Source organism: Hipposideros armiger, unplaced genomic scaffold, assembly GCF_001890085.2.
Source record: "Hipposideros armiger isolate ML-2016 unplaced genomic scaffold, ASM189008v1 scaffold_508, whole genome shotgun sequence".
Taxonomy (NCBI): Eukaryota; Metazoa; Chordata; class Mammalia; order Chiroptera; family Hipposideridae; genus Hipposideros; species Hipposideros armiger.
Genome location: NW_017731858.1, coordinates 119,260 through 137,332, shown reverse-complemented (window position 1 = coordinate 137,332; position 18,073 = coordinate 119,260). Strand labels below are relative to the sequence as shown.

Sequence of the window (18,073 nt, the reverse complement as noted above, 5' to 3'; positions counted from 1 at the left end):
CTGATGAGAGAGCACTGAACTCTGCTTACCTATGTGCCTTCCAAAAATATACTGAATTTAAAGTAAAGCAAAAAGTGGTGTATTGGAAGCCTGTCAGTTGATACTGACTGCACATGTGCTATTCACTGGGTAACTGAAGGGGAGTAAGTATCAACATTCTTATGCCTACTCCGTACCAGGCATGCTGTGCAAAGGATGTATCAAGTTCCGGCATAGCTAGGGCAAGCACCCATCTGGCATACTGGAGATGCTTGGTCCAGTGGTCAGGGCATAAAAGGGTGAGGTTCCAGGTGGCAAAGTCAGTGGATCCCTGTTGGACTTCCAGGAGACCTGACCACTGACAGGCCCCAGCCTGAGGCTAAGCTTATAAAGAGCTGGGTCAGTGACTCTGAAAAATCTAGGCTATGATTTATTAATAAGAGTAATAATAGTGTTTACTGAGCCCTTTCTATATGCCAGGCACTACGCCAAGTGCTTCCTCTACATTTGCTCATGCAATACTCATAACAACCCTATGAAATAAGTTTAATCTTTGTCCTCATTTGACAGATGAGGAAATCCTGGACTCAATTCAGGTTAAGTAACTTGGCCACCTTCAGAGCTGGAATTCAAACCTGGGTCTATACCTACAAAGGTTCTGTTCTTGCTAGCTCATGCAGCCTTTCCTCCCCTCAGAAATATAGCAAGATGCTAATGTTCAAGGCACTGAATTTGGGCTAGGGTACCATCACCTACCTTCCTATCGTCTTTTCCTTCACTGAACTTAACCACAATCTGATATGCCATCTATTTTACCGCTCTATCTAAGGACAGGGATTTTCCTTTATTAGTTCCCTGCTCTAACCCCAGCACCTAGAACAGGGGGTCGGCAAACTGTTGATACGGAAGAGCTGCCAGGGATCAGCAAACTGCAGCTCTTTGGGTACATACATGTGGCTCTAAAATAAAACTGAAAATGAAAATAAAACTATCATAGTTTCATTTATAATATTTACTTTACATTTTCCTTATTTGTAAAAATATATGTATGGCTCTCAAATAATTTTTAAATTGTTGTAAGGGACAGGATTGGCTCTTCCAGGGGTCAGCAAACTTTTGAGACGGAATATACCCAAAGAGCCGCATGTGGCTCGCGAGCCACAATTTGCCGACCCCTGACCTAGAACATTCATTAATTGTTGAATGAACTTTGAGATATTCAGATTGAACCAGAGTCATGCCTCAACACACTATTCTAAACCAAGGTGTGTATATATTAGTGACTTCTAACAATAATGTTTTACTTAAATCAAACTATTTTTTCTTAAAAAAATTTATAATAAAAACTGTATAAGGAAAGCTTTAATTTAACATATATTTAAACTTATCATAATGGATTAATCTAAGATGTTAAAACTTAATATCATAATGGAATATGGGTTATATTTATGTTTCTGTACACAGTATTTGAGGCAGTCTCCAGTACACTATATCCACACAATCCTTTGAGAATGGTTTTTATACGTGGTTCACAATAGGTCACAGTGATATTGCAGTTCCATATCTGAAGGGCATCTCAGAGCTTCCTCCATAAGATTACTTAGAAAGATTAGAGTAAACCACGTAACCAATGAGAATCAATGTTCAACAGGTCTAAAAGATCCTAACAAAAATGGTATGGAGGTTTCTCTAAAAATTAAAATTAAAACTACCATATCATGTATCAATCCCACTTCTGGGCATATATTTAAAGGAAACAAAATCACTTTCTCAAAAAGATATTTGCACTCCCATGTTCACTGCATTATTCAAAATATAGAAGCAACCTTAGAAACAACCTAAGATATAGAAACAGTCAAGATGTAGAAACAACCTAAGTGACCATCTACAGATGAATGGATGAAGAAAATGTGTTTTATATATATAATGAAATATTATTCAGTCACGAGAAAGAAGAAAATTCTGTCATTTGTGACAACATGGATAAATCAGGAGGGCATTATGCTAAGTGAAATAAGCCAAAGACAAATACTGTATGATCTCACCGATATGTGACATCTACAAAAAAGTAGAATGGTGGTTGCCAAGGGCAGAAGAATGGAGGAAAATGGGGAGATGTTGGTCAAAGACTTCCAGTTATGAGTAAGTTCTGAGAATCCAATGTACAGCATCGTGACTAGAATTAACAACACTGTATTGTATACTTGAAAGCTGCTAAGAGAGTAGATCTTAAAAGCTGTCAATGTACACACAAAAATGGTAACGATGTGAGGTGATAATGTGTTAAGTAACTTGATTGTGGTAATCATTTTGCAATCTCTATATATATTAAATCATCACACTGTACACTTTAAATGCATACACTTTTATTTTTCAATTATACCTCAATTAAAGCTGGGGAAAATTATCCTAACAAATATATACTTCATTTCAAGTCCTAAATTTGGATTTGGAAAACCATGAGATCAAATCAAGCAGATCATCCCTATGTTTATGAATATTCATGCAAAATGAGTCAAAATAGGAAAAAGAAATCCTATTGGAGGAACTCAGAGATTTTCTGATAAGAAAATTGGGCTGCTTTGTCCCATATGTACTATGTTCTCATGGACCCAAGTGAAAGGAAACTGTGACTGCAGCTTCCAGCTCTAACACTCAAAGTCTATGATCAATTTCTCAGAGTAGTTAAATGACTAAAGCCCCATCTAAGAAGGCAAGCTTTAGGCACTGAAAATAATTTCAAAGTCTTGCCTTTGTTGCCAGCCATCCTCGCAATACAGATTGCAAAACAGTCCTCCAATTTCAATGTTTAACCAGTTGAATTAGCATCTGTTAATCTCTGTATAATTTCACAAGTACCTGTGCCAAGTAACTTTGAAAAAGAAGAAAAAGAAAATGTTCCTTCAGCTTTGTAACGTAGTTGACAAATTACTATGGAAAAGCATATATCAAAAGGAATCACTTACCTAAATGCACAGTATATACCTTCTAAAAATGAAACTCACAGCTCCCCATGTGTATTGAAGGCCATATATTCATGTTATATAAAACAAGGTTTCACTTTTCATTTTAAATTGAAAAAACTAAACATTCTGGGTCTTCATTCCTACTTCCTTTGTCAGAGGTTAACTCAAGTATAGAAAAAGTTGGAGTGGCTATTCTGGGTCCCACAAAGCTTCCCCTAATAGAAGATCTAGGCCTGAGGCACTCCCCTATCCCACCCGCTTCCAATCCCCATTTTTTCCCTCCACCGTCACCCAGGCATTAAAAGCACAATTCAAATATATGGTGATGGAAGGAGAACTGACTCTGGGTGGTGAACACGCAATGTGACATATAGATGATGTATTACAGAGAGCTGTACACCTGAAACCTATTGGGTTGTCAGAAAAGTCATGACGTATTTTGTCTATGTTTTTCAAACGTCATTTATTTATATAAAAAACAAAGATCAATCAATGATATATTGCCCATTTTGTTGACAACCTTTTGCCATCTTTCAGTGAGCTTCATAATGCCTCGTTTATAGAAGGGCCTGTCTTTATTTGCAAAACAAGGTGCTGATTTACAGCCTCATCTGAATTGAATGTTATACCTTGCAAGGAGTTTTGAAGAGAGCGAAACAAGTGGAAGTCTGATGGTGCAAGGTCAGGCAAATATGGTGGGTGTGACAACACATCCCATCCAAGCTCCAATCATTTTTGACTGGTGAGCAAACTTGTGTGTGGTCTCGCGTTGTTGCGATGGAACACAACTCCTTTACAATTAACAAGCTCTGGGCGCTTCTGGATGATGGATTCATTCAAACTGTCCAATTCCCAACAGTATGCATTCGAATTGATTGTTTGGTTCCTTGGTAGGAGCTTGAAAAACACATCTTTAAAATCGCACCACACAGAGAGCATAACCTTCCTCTGATGAATGTCTGCTTTTGATGTCATTTGAGGCGAAACATCACATCGGAACCAAGAACGCTTGCACACCACATTGTTGTAAACAATCCACTTCTCATTACCAGTTATCAGTCGCTTCAAAAAAGGATCATTTTCCTCATGTTTAATGAGCGTATTGCAGATGTTTACATGTGCCATCAAATGAACTTCTTTGAGTTCATGCGGGACCCAAATATCGAGCTTGCTTACGTATCCCAGCTTCTTCAGGTCGTGAACGCTTGAATGATGGATGTTCAATGTTTCTGCAATCTCTCGTGTCGTTTAACGTGGGTTTGACTCTATCAATGCTTTTATTTTGTTGTCATCAACCTTGGTGGGCCTCCCTGACCGAGGAGCATCGCTGGGATCAAAATCACCAGCATGGAATTTCGTGAACTATTGTTGGCACTGACGTTCTTGTAGAGCATTGTCACCGTAAACTTTATGCAGCTTTTCACAAGCTTGACGCGCATTCTTCCCTTTACTTAAGTAAAACAGTAAAATATGGCAAAAACACAGTTTGGTCTTCCATCTTCAACTTATTGTAAAATCTCCAAAACGCAACCAAATCACTCAATTTTTTTAGAATGAAACTAGACCTGTCAGCTGTCAAATGACATAGCAATAACATAGATGCAAATGACTGTACTACTTCCAAAAATGAACTACTGCCATCTGTTGCAAACATGTGTCATGACTTTTCTGACAACCCAATATGTAACTTTACTAACAACTGTCATCCCAATAAACTTTAATTAAAAATAAGCACAATTCAAACTAGAGGTGGAAGAGAGAGGATTCAATTCCAAAGAACCGCACCCTACATTTCCCTTCCAGTACAATTCTTGTAATTCTGTTGGCATTAGAGACAAGGAAAACCTTTGACTTTTTGAATTATCATGATACAAACCTTTGACTTCTTGAATTATCATGATAGAACATATCTCTTATCTAACTTTCCTATTTATTTTTTATTATTAGACTTATACCCTATATAAAGCTTCTATCACACACAAAAAGGGTCATTTCTCAGGTTTGTAATTTTCCCTTTCTGCCCATTTGTGCACTGACTAGCCTAAAAGGTGCTTTTTCATAACTCAAGAAAACTGTCTTGTAATAAACGGTACTTTATAAACACTCAAATAATAGCAAGGTCCCACTGTGCACTGCTATACAGTTCTGTAGCAGTGTTAAGTAAAAAGCAAAAGCATTTATACAATCTTGACTGAAGGAAGCATATGTTTCATACTTCCCTTCCTAAATAGTGACAGGAAAACTGTCAACTGAAACTTAGAACCTACTTACTTTTCACCATGAAGAAAAAAATTTTTTAAAAGGTTTGCCTTTGAAAGTTCTCATTTATTAATTCCTAATCTCTCTTGAAATAACTTGAAACAAAATATTTTTCATTTTCTGTTGTTATTAACTTTCAATATACATTCTACCTCAGCTAAAAACTTTCCAGTAGACAAGGAAAATGCTACGAAGTCAACTTTATACATGATGAAACTGGCTCAGAGGCTTAAGATCAACTGTCTAGTAGCAGAGCCAGGATTCAAATCTAGGTCTTCCAGTGTTGATCCTTTTTCTTTTCTAGCAGTGTTTCCAAGACTCGACTTATTCACATGCAATCTTCAAGATTTTTGGCACATCTTCTGTATTATCATATACTTCATTTTTTTCTTCAAAACAAATCTCTTTATTGAAATAATTTACTAAAACAGTAAGCTTATATTATCCCCATAAAATAAATCAGCATTTTCCTAATCTCTAATAAAATAAAATAGAAAAGTCATCTTTGTGCCATGGTTTGGAACACAGTGCACTCTCTTCCAGGCTCACTCAGGCCAGTAAGGACCAAATCTAAATAGACTCCCATGTATAAACCCTAAAACTGTGAAGAAATGCACAGTTCCACAGGCTGAGATCATTGTCTGATTTTTAACATAGAGTGAAAGGACAGAGATTGAAACAGAAAACTTATCATTACAGATTTCGTTACAGTCTCCTTCTTGGTCCAAGGAGAAGGAAACAAGAACCCTAAGTAGTCACTAACAGTATCAAATTCTTAGACTTAGGATATTGTGGGGGTTCCTGTGCATCTTATACTAGATGACTGATCCTTCATCATAACTGTATCTGTACAAATATAAAACCAAACTGGCAATCCTGGAAGAAATATGTAGATATTCACCCATCCAACCACTCATGTATTTAAAAAGCACACATGACTAGGAGGCCTATTTATGCTATCATTAGAAACAACCATATAATTTCAATTTAATTTAAAACACAGTAACAATCATAAAATATTTCTCTGTCAACAAGTAATCAGCCTGGGTTACTTCTGCTTACGTATCACACCAAAGGTCATGAGTTTACCAGTAAATCTTTTACTTTAGAAATGAGTTCTCCTTAAGAATTCTAAGACTGTCTCTTCTGTAAGTCTAAAATGAACAATGACTTCACAGAATCTCTCCTGTAGCACACTCAGAGGGAGACCAGACGCAGACAGAAAGCTTAGTAGTGGGGCACAGGGCCATCTCAAAAATCTCCCTGCACCACCACCACCACCTCATCCTCCAAATTAACTTTCAATATAAAAAGGAGCATGGCAACAACTGGTATAAGAAAGAGAATGATTTAACTCAAAAGTGAGAAGCTCATTTTAACAGTATTGCTGTCAGACTGTTTCAATGGCATCTGAACAAATTCCTACTGAAAATAACACTCAGGAGAGAAGTAACATACTCAAAAAGAGAGGGTTACTCAATGAGTCTTTCCTTCCCATCATTCCTCCACCTCCCTCCCTTGGGAATTTCTCCAGACCCCCTGGGCATTCAGCGCCCCTTTTGTTTCAGGCAGTTGTAGCAGAGTTTGAAGGGCTTTCTCCACAGAATATCTTAAAACAATACTTTGCACTCAAAATGGCCACTGGGGGCATGCAATTTCTGGCAAGGCAGAAAAGAAAGTGAGTTTGGTATAAGGCACATTTATCAAGTCCCTGTAAAGGTCCAAGCTCTGCTTGAGCCTGGTAATGCGGAGATGAAAAAGAACCAGATCCTGCCCTTGAGAAGCTCAGTCTAGTGGGGGAGGCGGATAAACCCGAGCTATTAAGTTGATCCCTGAAGCTGTTATAACTTAAAGCCCAACTTGGCTTCCGTGCATCTGACATAACCTCTGATAGTCACATCTTGTTCCAACAAAGCGAGTGAACAAGTGTTTCTGCACACTAAAGTGTGTGAGCCCATCTATCTACATCTATATCAATGAGAAGGACTTCCCTGTATGGGTATATGTGGTCCCCAATCATTACATCTTGTCTTCTACTTTTGTTGAAAAAAATCTTAAGGTCAGAGACTAAGTAACTGTTAAAGAGTGGTGCTGAGGATGAGAAGCAGAAAAAGTTATGTTGTAACTAACAGAAGCGAGAAATGTCACTACTGCAGACTAGAGGTTTCTAGAGGAAGACCCTACCTACACATCTTGGCAACAAACCGTAACTACAAAGAACTTTTTCTTAAGGTCCAAATGAACAGTATTTGACTTTGTTATGAACCTTTCTTTTCTAAATCATGTAATTAACTTCAACTCATTTCTTTCCCTCTTTCCCAGTTAGGAATTCCAAGTACTGAAGGACCTCTTAATTAATGTAATCTGATGATGACGTTAGGGGAGAGAAGGTCATCTTTTTAATTAGTGCAACCCAACTTGGCAAAATAGACATGAACATATTTTAATAAAGATTATTTTTCGGGCCAAATCTTGGCACAAAAACCCACATACAGGGGAGACCAGTTAATGCAGGTGGTTAGAGCACAGGCTCTTAACACCAAGGTTGCTGGTTCGAATCCCGCATGGGCCGGTGAGCTGCGCCCTCTGCAACTAGATTGAAGACAATGACTTGAGTTGAGCTGCCGCTGAGCAGCGGGTGGGCAGCTGGATAGCTCGATTAGAGCATGTGTTCTTAACAAGGTTGACAGTTTGATTCCTCCATGTGATGGTGGGCTGCTCCCTCCTGCAACTAGATTGAAAACGGTGACTGGACTTGGAGCTGAGCTGTGCCCTTCACAACTAGATTGAAAGACAATGGCTTGACTTGGAGCTGAGCTGCCAGTGGGCAGCCAGCTGGCTCAGTTGGTTAGAGTGCGGTGCTCGTAACACCAAGGCTGGCGGTTCAATTCCCACATGGACCAATGATCTGTGCCCTCTACAACTAGATTGAAAACAGTGACTTAATTTGGAGCTGATGGGTTCTGGAAAAAAACACACTGTCCCCCAATATATTTTTTTAAAAACCCACATACAGGCTGGTCGAGTGGCTCGTTGGTTAAGAGTTGGCTTGGGAGACCAAGCTGTGAGCGGCAGAGCCGCTGGTTCGGATCCCACATGGGCCAGTGACACTGCGCCCTCTACAGCGAAGATGGTGAACAACAGCTCGACCTGGAGCTGGGCTGCCATGAATCGCTGGCAACGGCATAGGCTGCAGTGAGCTGCCATGAGTGGCCAGCAGCTGGCGTAAGCGGCCATCCAATGGCCGGAGACTGACTCCCTCAGCCAGGAAAGAGCACAATGATCATAATACCAACATGGGGCAGTGAAGCGAGGTCCTCCACAACTAGACTGAAGAACAAAAGGACAGCAACTTGTCTGTTTCCCTCCCCCAATTCCCCAATAAAATCTTAAAAAAAAACACATACAAGTTGCATTCAAGAAACTGACCTGTTTGAAATCTAACTAAGGGGAAAAAAAATCACACTTTTCATGATACTGTTGGGTCATGCTTATTCCTAATCCATACCTTGGCTTCTGTTTTTCCTCTGACAGCCCGACCTCCAACCTCTCTCACCTACAGCCTTTATTGTCTTCACTGACCATTGTGGCATTTACTCATATATACCACAGAACTGCTTTGTGGGTAGCTTGCTTATTAGTCTCTTTAGGAGAACTGCAATCATCTGGAGGGGAAAACAGTGCCTCATACTTTCTCTACCACTTATATTGAACATCACTATATAACAAGCATTTTTATATCTATTATCTCATTTCATTCTTTCAAAAACCCTGCAAGGGATTTTGTTATTTTGAGCTTTTATTATGCCCATTTTACCAATGAGAAAATTGAGACTCAGGCAAGGGCAGGTCCAGTGTCAAACAGTGTATCTGATGGACTCCAGAGCCAGTGCTCTTAACCATGATATACATAAACATATGTACAGTGAACTTAACAAAAACAAAACATTTCCCCACCCTTGCTCCTACCATGTTTCATTTCCTTGGATGGATTTTGCATTTTGGGATTTGCTAAAAAGCTTCCTCAAACTATGCTATCATTTCAACCAAAGTGATATCTTGCCTTCTCATCGCCCTGTTGTAACTGGACAAGGAGTTTTGCATTTCTAAGCTGTTGCTTCCAATTTAGCATTTGTCATCAATGAGTAGGGATTAGCATCTTAGGTCTTCTACTTTGGGAAAAGGATTTGGCATTCAACTTCAAGTGGGTAAAAATCAAATTACAAAAACAAAACAAACAAACAAACAAACCAAAAAACAGTAAGATATTGGCAAGGGACCCTGTTTAATTCATCTCAGTATCCTCCACAGAACCTAGAAGACAGTCATGAAAACCAGAAAGCCAAAAACACTTGTGATTCATGAGGGGTAACTAGCTGAGTAATACATGGAGAGTGATCTGATATATATGCCTGCCAAGCCCAAACGGCAGCACACAAGGAGAGAGGTACAAATCATTGCTAAGGCTTTCAGAATTAATTTTCAGACCCCAGCTTTAAATTAGGAGCAACTTACTGTTCTAAGAACTAGCAAAATGAGATTTAAAGGTATTTAAATCTAACAGAAATATTGAGGAAAAATAAAACGCATTTTTGTCCTCTAGAGTTTTTGCATAGCAAAGAAATGTTTTTAAATGCTATATTACTTCCCTTTTCCAAGTCTATTTAGCTACTTATATAAACTGAACAACTATTTTTAAAAACCTACAACGAATTTATATTATGTTTTTAAAAGTCATGAAATAAGTCTATATGCACACTATATGATTAGTTCCAACTTGGTTAACAAGTGCTTTTCATTACAGCCAACTCAAGTACAATGCAAATAATCTAAATTCTCTACAAATGAATACATTTCAATGAACTCTATACCCCAAAACTTCACTTTAACCAATAATTATAATTTTACTCAATATGCTTGCTGACAGGTAGGAAAACTGATTTGAATTCAATCACTCCTGACCTTTTATGCTCCCTTTGTGCTAATCAGCATTTAGATGACTCAAAGGTAAGACAAAAAGATAAAAATGAAAAGAAAGTCTTGAATAAATTGAGAGAACGGCAAAGTACATTTTTGAAACTAGAAAAACATTGTTTCTAGTCTTTAGCAAAGCATTATTAACAAAATTTACAAATGCACCTTAGTTATATACACAATGGCTTTCTAACAAATCAAAGAACAATTTCACATAGACATACGCTTGTACAAGATTACTGCAGATAATTCATTCATGCAAGGAGAAAGTAGATGGTACTCACTCTGTGCCCATCAACTAATTTATAACCTGATCCTCATTCATTTTCCCCCCAAATTTTATCAACAAAACCATAACATACCTTGCATTCTTAAGCAAAACAAAACATGAAGTGCACTGGTGTTCTTATAGGTATGTGGATTTAGCTAGCTGGTTTACTTGCATTCAATGAAAATATAAAAACCTAAAGGTCCTGTTTGCGTCCATTTGAACACAAAGTAATACAAGACTATTTAGTTACAAAATCTCAGTAATCTATAAAGCAGCCACACATCATTTCCTATACTAGATCCGACCATTGGTCTACCCATCCCATTAATCTGCTCTTGATAATGGAACAAAGAAAATTGATGGGCTCCATTTTGAAAATCAACCTTGACAAGGGCAAAAATGCATCTTTTAAAAATATTTTCATTATTCATAATCGGTCATATTAGATCTATCCGTTAATTTAAATTCTCTCTGCTTTTTTTTTTTTTTAGCTGAGCCATCCTGCCACCTGTTGGCAGCTGAACCGCTGCTCACCTCGGGCTGGACTCGAACCACTGTTGCTCAGAGCTCAAACTCTTGAGCGAGCTCTTAACCAACTGAGCCACTCGGCCGGTGCCTCTGCCTTATTTGAACCTACCAGTACTTTCAGTCTATACCATTTCATGAGATAATATATGAGTATTCTAAAAGCTATCTAAAGTAAATAAGTGATAGCTCCTTTGACATTTCTTAAGAATACCTCTTTTAAAATGTCAGGAGATGCCCCAGTTTTGGGTATAATATTCCAGTATATTGGGACCTGATTCATGTTTATCCCATCTACCCACTCATGATTAAACAGGTGTACCCTCTTCAGCTAGGTTCTGTCTTCTGGTGAGGTGAGACAGGAGTCTATAGATGGTTGCTAAGTCCTTCCTGACCATGCGCCACATTTTACTGTCCCATTGGCCCTAACACATCCTGGGCAGACTGCCCTTGGCATCCAGTCTACGATCACTCTTGTGTTCCTTTAGCCAAGTGTAATCAAGTTCAGAACTTACTCTCCTATTAATAAGTTTTAATCATTTCCCCAGCTCCTGTTCATCAAGAAACTCGTCTCTCACTTTCCTGTCCACATTATCCAGCCTTATGGAATTTCACTGCGGTACAGCTCCTGTAGCTTGGCCTCTCTGAACTCTTAGGAAAGGGTGTTAGACCAGCATCCTTAGATAACCATCCCTTGGCTATTCAGTTTTACATATCTTCCTCTAAAAAAAAAAAGGCTACCCTCTCTATACTCTTTCGTTTCCTTTTTTAAGCCAGTTCCCTCCCTATGACAAACTTCCTGTCACCAGAGATACCATTTGAAATTAGTCTCAGGGGTTGACCCCTATGAAAGGTTTTTAAAGTCTCAAGTAAAAAACCATGAGGTGATGAAAATGTTCCAAAATTGACTGTGGTTATAATTGCCCATATCTGTGAATATACTAAAAACCACTGAAATATACACTTTAAATGAGTGAGTTGTATGGTATGTGAATTGTATCTCAACAAAGCTATTAAGGAAACTAAAAGAGAAAAAAATAGAGCTGGCCAAGTGGCACGTTGGTTAAGAGCTGGCTTGGGATGCCAACTCTGAGCAGCAGGGCCCCGGTTCAGATCCCACATGAGGGCCATTGACGCTGCACCCCCTACAGCTAAGATGGTGAACAACAGCTCGACCTGGAGCTGGGCTGCCATGAGCCGCCGGCGACGGCGTAGGCTGCAGCCCCTGCTACAGTGGGCTGCCGTAAGCTACATTGTATGGCCAGCAGCCAGTGTGAGTGGCTGGCAGCCGGTGTGAGCTGCCAAGAGCCGCCATGAGCAGCCATCCAGAGGCTGACGAACAATCTGCCTCACCTGGGAAGAGCACAATGATAATACCAACATGGGCCAGTGAAGCAACGTCCTCCACAACTAGACCGAAGCACAAAAGGACAGCAACTTGTCTGTTCCCCTTCCCCCAATCCCCCAGCGCTGTTCCCCTCCCTCAATTCCCCAATAAAATCTTTAAAAAAAAGAGAGAAAAAAAATAACCTACCCAGTTTCACTTCCTTATAAAAAAAAATCCCTCCAATATTTAGTAAGAGATGAGTTCCCAGTTAAAAAAAAAAAGCCACGGGGCTCCTCACTAGAATCCTTAGGTGTCAATATCTAAGGATCCTGTACTCTAACCATAGATCCCACTGACTGGCTGGATACAAAAGCAAGGCTTGCTGTCATCATTCCCTGAGGGCCCTTCTGGAGCTCATTTTTTTGTTTTGAGTTTCAAAACAAGATAATGATGAGACATTTACACACCTCACAAGGTGATAACTCCAACAAGTCTACTACCCATCTGACACCATACATAGCTGTTACAATACCACTGGTTATGTTCCCTCTGCTGTACTTTATATCCCGCGACTATATATATATTTTTGTTATAGTTGACATTCGATATTATTTTGTAATAGTTTCAGGTGTACAGCACAGTGGTCAGGCATTTATGTAATTTATGAAGTGATCCCCCTGACTAGTCTAGTACCCACCTGACACTACACATAGTTATTACCATATTATTACTGACTATATTCCCTAGGCTTTACTTGACATCCTCATGACTGTTTTGTGACTACCAATTTGTACTTCTTAATCCCTTCATCTTTCTCCCCCATCCCCCAAAAGCTCCATCCCATCTAGCAACCATCATTTTGTTCTCTGTATCTATGCGTCTTTCTGTTTTATTTGTTTGGTTGTTCTGTTCTTTAGATTCCACATGTAAGTGACATCATATGGTATTTATCTTTCTCAGTCTGACTTATTTCACTTAGTATAATACCCTCTAGGTCCATCTATATTGTTGCAAATGGTAAGATTTCATTCTTTTTCATGGCAGAGTAATACTCTATTGTATAAATGTACCACAATTTCTTTAGCCAATTGTCTACTGATGGGCATTTCAGTAGATTCCATATCTTGGCTATTGTGAATAGCACTGCAGCAAACATAGGGGTACATATATTTTTTGAATTGATGTTTTGGATTTCTTTGGATAAATACCCAGGAGCGGAATTGCTAGGTCATAAAGTAGTTCTATTTTTAATTTTTTGAGGAACCTCCATACTGTTTTCCACAGTGCCTACACCAATTTGCAATCCCACCAACAGTGCACAAGGGTTCCCTTTTCTCCATATCCTCAGCAACACCTGTTTATTGATGGAGCTCTTATAAACAAAAATCCAAAACATAAAGCTTAGTTCCATACAGTCACAGAGCATTAACCATGGGCCAGGCAGTGGACTACAAAGCTAAGAAAATAAAGATGGACAAGATGTGGGCCCTGCCCTTCACGAACTAATGGGCTTGAGGGAAAGAAAGACCCCTAAGAGTTAAAATATGATGGGGTAAGGGCTAGCACAGGGGACACAGAGTGCTATAGGGATGCAGGTAAGGGAGCGATTAATGCCACTCATGAAGGAGGCTCAGAGAGAAGGCAGCAGGTGTGCTGAGCCTTGAAGGACTAAATAAAAATGCCCATGACAGGTAAGGTGAATAAAGGCATTCCAGGCAAAGAAGAGAACATAAGTATTAGCATGGAGGAATAACAGCATGTGCTCAGGGAGTCTGAAAAGGAACTGAATAGGGAGAAATGACCAAGCTACGCTGGAAAGGCATGTTTATGAAGGAACCCATATGCCAAGGCAATGAGTTTGGACTGTTTCCTAGTGTAAGTGATGGGGAGCCGGCAGAGGTTTTTAAAAAGGGAAATGACATGAACAGATGTTTTACTCATATTTATTATGCACTAAATGCCAAAAGGTCAGCATTAATGAAAATTAATCCATAAAATGACAGCACAGGCTGAAAATTTGCCCCATTGTCTATTTTCCAGGAGCCATACACTGAATTATGGAAAACTGCTCATTAGAGTTGCATACAAAACTATTGAGGAAAATAAAGTGTCTGTGAAGAGCCTTTATTTGAGAGCAGAACACTTGCATCTTCCTTATGTGACAGAGATTAAATTGGCCTGAACATTTCATTGTGAAAAGATCAGCTGCCAATCTGCATTTAGTTTGTTTCCAACACCTTTGCAATGGCTAATTTGATCCAACATGGTTAAATTTTTTATGAAACATAAGTTGGAACCACAGTATTCCTTTATTTAAACCCCTTCAATGGCTCACTGTAGCCTGCAGAAAAAAGTTCAAACTGTTCAAGGCTTTTTTGATCTGGCCTCCGCCTCCAGCCCATGCCCTCCAACCACAGTGGGCAGATCTCCTAATGAGCCCTGTTATCCCACCTTTGCTGATTCTGACCCCTCCACCTAGTTCTCCTCCCAACTCCCCCGCAAGACCCCATGAAGCTGCCACTCTATCTAGATACAAATAGCCACTCCTGCCTTCCCAGTGCTCCCCACCTCCTCAAACCCAGAACTAACACCTCTACTTGCTTCCCCATTCTAGCTCTGTCACGAGGTGCTGAGGTGCAATGCCTGTCCATTTCCTTTTCTGTCCCGTCCTTATCTAGAATGAAAGCTCTATGATTACACAGTCTTTGTCTTATTCATTGCTCTGTGCCCAGCTCACCAAAATTCTATCTTAAATGACAACGAGCAAACTATGAACCCACCGTCAATATCTTTCTGACCCTCAGCATTAAGATTTTCTGCCTCTCCCAATTTTTCAAAGTACCCACAATCTAGGAGCGGCCGGGTGGCACAGTTAGAGCACGACCTCTGAGCAACAAGGTTACCAGTTCAATTACCACATGGGCCAGTGAGCTGCGCCCTCCGCAACTAGATTAAAGACAACGACTTGAGCTGAGCTGCCGCTGAGATGCTGGTGGGCAGCCGGATAGCTCTGTTGGTTAGAGTGCATGCTCTTAACAATAAGGTTGCCAGTTCGATCATGGCATTCGGGACGGTGGGCTGTGCCCCCCGCAACTAGATTGAAAATGGCAACTGGACTTGGAGCTGAGCTGTGCCCTCTACAACTAAGATTGAAAGACAACAACTTGACTTGGAACTGATGGGTCCTGGGAAAAAATACACTGTTCTCCAATGAAGTTAATAAAACAAAAAAGATAACCACAATCTACAAAATACTCACTGAAATACACACATCTGGGTAGCTGTGCAAAGGAGCCCTGCTATTGAACACTTTAATGACATGAAACATCATCCATTAGTTTCTCTTTTGGTAAATTCACAATGTTATATATGAAAGTTTCATAGAACCAGGCACACCTACACAAAGAAATGTGAAGTATCAGGAGGTAGAAAATCGTGTTCATTAGGCATTCAAATTAAAGCAGAGAGTAAGTTGATGACTCAAGCAAAATTTCATTTCTGCTGGTAACATTGGGTTGTCGGAAAAGTCATAATGCATTTTTGCAACAAAAAACATAGAAAAAAAATACGTTATGACTTTCCCGACAACCTAATAGATTCCCCATTGCCAAAGTTCCTCCTAGATAGACACTCTCTCTCCATCCCTTCCCCTCCTTCCAGCTCAGATTTACTCTGTGTGCTGAATGTGCCCACAGGTACACATTTTCTTGCTTCTTCCCCCTAAAAGTAATCCAAAGTGTCTGCCTGTTGCCCATGCCCAGAAGTACTTGCAAGAAGCATTCCTCCCACACCCTAATCTAAGCATTTTGCAGTGCTAACCCTCGTCCCTTGCAAATGCCACCATGAGACCTTAGACTTAGTACAACCCTGTCTGTACAGGTCTCCTCCTAGAGCACGTGGCTGAACCACTGTCATAATGGCAAAACTATTCTTTTCCCAGAAAATCTCTACACCTTCTCCCCAGTACATTCTCCAACTAGACTAACATAAGCCATTCTCTCAAAATGACAGTGCATTCTTGTCTCGCTTTCATTCTCAATTTAACCTGGACCCCATAGCAGATAGCCCTCTCAACTAACCCCTTATTCTGAACCACATCCACACCATTCCCCAGCCCTGGATCAAATCCCCTGCTTGTTTTTCTTTGCTGCTGCTGGAGAAAATCCTGACTGGGCGCTCAGGAGCTTCATTTACACAGACACAAATCCTATGCAGAGATAGGCTCTCAGTCCCACCCCCAAAGCTTTTACTTACTCCTGGTTAGCTCCCTGTGACCTATAGAAAAACAGGTCACTTGAGGTTTCACAAATGGAAAATCTCTTACAATGGCACTGATTGATTTGCATAGTCTTATGCAAGGGCTGTGCTACTGAAATCAGATGTCCCCACATTGATATTAACAACATACATATAACTCTTCATCCTTCCACATTTATTTGGCAGCCAACCCCTTTCTGAGTGCCACCTTCTCCATTCCTAAAGTGGTTCCTAATCTGGGGTCTTAAGCGATCCTTGGATGGGCTTCATGGGATATGAACCTCTAAAATTATTAGTACATGAAAAACGTTCTGTGTACATCTTTGTAGGAAAATGCTCCAGAACTTATAAGAATCTCAAAGGACTGTGTGACCCAAGTTTAAGATCTACTGCCTTACTAACTTCATATAAACAGGTTGCATTATTTTTATATAACTTTTATTGGTTTGTGTAATTATAAGCGCAACATATGTTCATTGAAAAAAATTAATCGGGGGTATAAGAGTGATGGGGTAGAAACATATAGTTTATAGAATAATAAATAAGCCACAGAGATCTAATATATAGTATAATGAATACAGACAATGATACTGTACTATAATTATATAATTAATGTGATAAATATCACTATATCAGCAATCATACTTCAATATATAAATGTATCAAAGTAACACATTGTATACCTAAAACTTACATTGTTAAACATCAAATTTATTCAAATAAAAAAAAGAAAAACTGGAAGAACTGGAAAAAAATAAAACTTCTGCTCAGATGTGAGGGAAAAAAAATAATCCAAAGATGAAAGAATAAGTCACTTAGAATCCAAAAAGAGAAGTCACTTAGAATCCCACCATCCTCAGATGACCACTGTTACCATTTTGATGTTCCTACATCTCTTTTATTTTTTTTTCTCCTCCCACAGTGGATTCATACTATCAATTTCTGGTAGTTCAGTGTTTTAAGTAATATAAGAGAAACTTCACAGTACAAATAATTTGGGATGAGTGTTCCAAAATCCCTTTAATTTCCAAAACACGTTCACCAACAAGTATTTATTGAGCACGTGCTATGTGCAAGATGTACTGCTCCAAAATAAAAGAGAGAAATCTTTATCTAAGATCTCACAGAAGGTGTTTTAAAAATTCTAGGAATTGCAAAAGGTTATGTGAAGCCACAGCCTAAGGAAGAGAACCTTTGCTTAAAATGACTGGACCCATATCAACTGAAAGAGGAAAAAAAGGACAGATGGCAATGACGCCACTGCCACTGTAGACTTGGAGAAACACAATTAGACCATTAGAAGTCAGGTTTTTTTTAAATGATAGTTTTCCTTTATTACCAAAATGTACTCTCATCTAATGATCAAAAAACATACATGATAAAAATAAATACATATCAGGGCCAGCTGAGTGGCATCTGTGTTAGGAGTTGGCTTGGGACACCAGCTCTGAGCAGCAGGGCCCCGGTTCGGATCCCACATGAGGGCCAGTGACACTGCCCTCTACAGCTAAGATG

General features: G+C 39.4%; 1 protein-coding gene across 3 annotated transcripts in view; it reads right to left on the bottom strand.

The window, feature by feature from the left end:
• The window catches only part of DOCK11 (dedicator of cytokinesis 11), a 207,103-nt gene that overhangs the window by 155,318 nt on the left and 33,712 nt on the right, over nucleotides 1-18,073 (bottom strand). The window lies entirely within an intron of this gene.